Below are 5,129 nucleotides of genomic sequence, written 5' to 3' on the forward strand. Positions count from 1 at the left end.
ATTCGGGTGATCATTGAATGGCGAATAGCCAATAAGAACAGCAAATTAAAAAAAAAATATTTGGGAGATAGGGAATATTCTCGGTAGTAAAACGTGAGCGGCGGCGGCGGAGGCGGCAAACAAACACACACGCGCTGTCGCGCACGGACTCTGCGGTAAATACGAGTAAAATACTTTCGTACGTCACGCGACACAGTAGTGATGTCTCAGATGTTAGTAAAATTAATTTCATAGTTATATTAGAACAAATAAGCCCTCGGTCACAAATATTAAGTCAAAATTGACCTGGTTTCGACGCTACTATGAGCGTCATCTTCAGAATCAGACTAACTGTTCTAAAACATATTAGGTATATAATACATAAATAAAATTAAAGTTTGTACTGACTGGAAAAAGAAGCAGTAGTTACAAGTCACATATTAAAAAAAGATCTAAGCCGGAAAGGCAACTCTTGTTCACAGTACGAGCAGCCCTTAGTGGCTCTCCATCTCACTTGCAACTATTCATGACGTCGCCTTTCCGGCTTAGATCTTTTTTTAATATGTGACTTGTAAGTACTGCTTCTTTTTCCAGTCAGTACAAACTTTAATTTTATTTATGTATTATATACCTAATATGTTTTAGAACAGTTAGTCTGATTCTGAAGATGACGCTCATAGTAGCGTCGAAACCAGGTCAATTTTGACTTAATATTTGTGACCGAGGGCTTATTTGTTCTAATATAATTCTGACACGGTGACTGAACGTTAGCAGCTATGTTCAAAGTTTTAATTTCATAGTTTTCCTAACAACTTTCTCGTTGGAAGTTTCTAGAATGTCCGACAGAACGAAAATTGGTTACACAGGCGGAACAGTTTAACTCGTCTTACGGTATTTCATTTTTCTTTCGTTCTTTTTTTGTCTCGGGCTACTTTTATATATACAAATATAAACCTTCAGAATGTTCACGTATTTTTTTTACAGTCCAAATAGGTTAGTTGTTCCGTTTCAGCAACAGTTTGAAGTAAAATAAAAAATACTTTTTTTCCAAAATTTCTTGTTACGGTCATTTTTCTCGTAGCAGCTGGCAGTAATTGTCTTTTAGAAACTACTGCATCACATTCTAGACTAAAAACAGAGATGACCATTTTTTTATTTTTACTAACACTGGAAATTGTTACTAACTGGAAATGGTGAAGAAAGGTAAGATCACCTCGATATGCCTTGCCTAGTTCCGTGGTCAAAGTATTTCATACACACTCGAGGTGAACAACTGCAGTGCTTCATTTGTTTTGTGTTTCGCAGTATCGTAGATAATGTCCCGCGAGACGTTAGATTTTATGAATGTTTAATATTTAAAATTTAATATTTTTTTGTGTATCTAAAATTTAAAAACCTCTCTCACACCGGCCTGATTTAGCTTCACTGATCAGGGTAGTAAAAACATGCGTATGTTAAGGGAATTTTCATTCACAAAGCAGGCTTATAACATTCACACATTTCAATACTGTTCTATGCTGATTAAATTGAGCTTAACTTAAATTCCATAAGGCAGTGAAGCAATTTCGAAGTCTCGGTGCGACGAAAATTGTCAGTCGATCTCCTGGAAACATTTGTAATAATTATTAACTTTCGGTGATCACGTGGGGAAGACCGGAGATCTGCTGGTAAGACCGTGTTAGCCTATTTATTTGAAGTAACTGGATATCTTGAGCATACAAAACGGCAGGTTCGTCCAGTGTAAATCAGACGTTCCCCACTGATCCCGTGCAACACAGCGCAGTAAGCAGACACTGTCAATAATAATAATGAGTTAAATAATACGCGAACACACTTACTTTAGTTTAGTTCATGTATTAAATTCCTTCTCATACAGTATCTCATCAAGATGGCGACTAGCTCAACAATACATACATATACATCCTCCGTTTTTCACGACTAATCGGCAAGCATTCCTTCATTCTTTTCATAAGAGAAAACATAGATAGCAGAGAAGCTATTCCATGGAGTAAATGGACGCTCCAAGGAATAACTGGGCTTGAAACTACTTTGCATTGATAATCGGTAAGATGAGATATTTCGAGATATGTACTGAGTTATATAATTTATAAAATTTCTGAAAATATCGCGGAGAGACCGCTGCAAGAGACATTACAAATGTCTTATGTCTTCAACTTATTCTCGAACTTCTTTATTAATGCAAAACCTTCACTGTGTTGTGTAATTCATCCTGTCCAAACCAGATTACAATTTAAGATTTCCCCGCACCGAGAAACCTGTCGCCCTTGGCAGTGGTTCGCCTCTGCCTCCCTGGGGCCGACCTTGCTGAAGGAAGACCTGAGAACACGTGGCGTGGCGTGGAGCCAGCTGGCGTGACGTCATAGCGGCTGTGGCGTCTTGCGCAAGAGGAAGCGGGCTCAGCGCATGCGCGGTGCGCTGCGGTGACGCGGCCTCGGCCGAGGTCTTACTGCGCACGTGATCCCCCCGCCGCGCCGACGCTGAGGAAACCGGATTCTCTGCAAACGTAAGTTCGCTGCGCTGAGCGACGTGTTTACGTGCTTCCTACCTGCTTCTCCATTGTGTGTACATCGTGGAATCGACATCCACAGTCTGCAAATTACTGTCGAGCGCATGGCGAAGCGTACTTCCCGTTGTAACAGCTGTTAGGGCTTCTTCCTGTTCAATACGCGAATGCTGCACCGGAAGATTAAACGCTCGAAAGACTATGTGCGCCCCGTAATTAGTCGACTCTCGTTCTCGTGACCCCACGACAGCGATTCGTGGAAAATGTAGCGGACTGAGGTGACAGACGTCATCGGATAGCGATGTACACAAATAGAGACGGCGGTGGTGTCGCGTACACAGTGTTTAGAAGGGCGCTGCATTGGCGGAGCTGTCTTTGGTGCTCAGGTGATCCGCGTGGAAAGGTTTCCGACGTTATCGCCAGGGATTAACAGACCTCGAAGGTAGCTGCAGCCAGACACATTCGACATTCCGTGTCGGATATCGACGGGGAGCTCTGTATTCTGAGTGTCAAGAGTGTGCCGAGAACAGCACATTAGAGAATTTCAGGCTTTACCTGTCACCACGGCAACTCAGTGAGCGACGGCCTTCACTTAACGCCCGATAGCAGCGGCTTTCGAGTAGAGTTGTCAATGCTAACAGACAAGTAACACTGCGTCAAGTAATCACAAAAATCAATGTGCAACTTACGAAGAATGTACCCGTTAGGGCAGAAAAAAATGGTTCAAATGGCTCTGAGCACTATGGGACTCAACTGCTGAGGTTATTAGTCCCCTAGAACTTAGAACTAGTTAAACCTAACTAACCTAAGGACATCACAAACATCCATGCCCGAGGCAGGATTCGAACCTGCGACCGTAGCGGTCTTGCGGTTCCAGACTGCAGCGCCTTTAACCGCACGGCCACTTCGGCCGGCGTTAGGGCAGAGCGGCGAAATCTGGCGACAATGGGCTACGGTAGCAGACGAACGACACGGCTGCCTTTACTAGCGGCTCAGCCTCTGCTGAGCTCGTGTCCGTGTCGGGTGGATCCTAGACGACTGGAAAACCGCGGCCAGGTCGATTTCAGTCGATAAGAGCTGATGGCAGCGTTCGAGAGCGGCGCAGACCCCACAAAGCTGTGCGCCCAAGTAGTCCAACTAGGCACAGTCGTGTGGGACGTGCTTACATGGGATGGGCCACTGAAACTGCCACTCGCTGCAAATGGTTGTGTGCGGCTACTTGGAGGCCATTTGCAGCCATTCGTTAAGCTCTCAAACAGCGATGCTATTTTTATGGATGAAAAAGCGCCATGTCACCAGGCTACAATAGTTTCTGATTCGTTTGAAGGGCATTCTGTACAACTGGAGCGAATGATTTGGCTGTCCAGATTGCCCGAGATGAATATCATCGAATGTTTTTGCGAAGTAATCGACAGGTCAGTTCCTCTTGGACAAAATCCTGCACCGAGGACGCTCGCATTATGGGAGGCAACGCGGCTCAGTATTTCTCCCCACGTGGACTGCTGCGTTACACCCACAAACTGAGGCCTCAAACGATAGTAGCAGGTATGCCACGACTTTGCAATAAACAGGTTCAAGTGAGGAATACGGAAAATACGTAAGTAGGCTGCCACGGGGTATTTTGCGTCGTTTCAAGCGTCTGAAAGCTTACCTTACTTCAGCATTCCAATTTACGTTGTCCTTTTAGGCTGTGAAAAATCCGTTAGTGGTCTTATTCGGTTTGGATTCCATCCACTTGAGTAATACTCTCGGGTGGGTTGCGCAAGAAGTCTGTAATCGGTCTCATTTTTAGGCTGATTCCATTTTCCTAGTACTCTACCAATGCACTGCGGTACGCCACCTGCTTTAATTATACAACTCAGGGAATATAATATCCCCAGAAATTTTTGCACCCAGGCACTTGTACGAGTTGATCGTTTCCAGCTGTGACCCATTTATGTTGTAATCATAGTTCACTATGTTTTCTTCTCATTTCGTCAATTGCAAAGTTTTACGTTTCTGAAAGTCTACAGCAAGTTGCCAATTGTTTTACCACTTTGAAATGTAATCCAGATGTCACTGAACATTTACGCAACTTTTTTCTAGTCAGTAATTTATTATACATTACTGCATCATCTGCTAGCTATTCATGTTGCCAACGGCCTTGCCGCAGTAGTCATACCGTCTCCCATCAGATCACCGAAGTTAAGCCTTGTCGGGCTGGGCTATCACTCGGATTGGTGACCGTACAGTTTGCCAAGCGCCGTGGATAAGCGGTATGCACTCAGCCCTTGTGAGGCAAACTGAGAAGCTACTTGATTGTGAAGCAGCAGCTCCGGTCTCTTAAACTGACATACGGCCGGGAAAGCGGTGTGCTGACCACACATCCAGTGATACCTGTGCCTGAGGAGGACACGGCGGCCGGTCGGTCCCGTTGGGCCTTCATGGCCTGTTCGGACGGAGTTTAGTTATTTTTTTAGTTTCTACTGTTAATGTTGACTGTAACATTGTTAGTATACGGCGTGAACAGGAAGGGACCAACCTCCGACCACAAAAAAGGTTCAAATGGCTCTGAGCACTATGGGACTTAACTTCTGAGGTCATCAGTCCCCTAGAGCTTAGAACTACTTAAACCTAACTAACCTAA

This window comes from Schistocerca nitens, chromosome 10, assembly GCF_023898315.1.
Source record: "Schistocerca nitens isolate TAMUIC-IGC-003100 chromosome 10, iqSchNite1.1, whole genome shotgun sequence".
Taxonomy (NCBI): Eukaryota; Metazoa; Arthropoda; class Insecta; order Orthoptera; family Acrididae; genus Schistocerca; species Schistocerca nitens.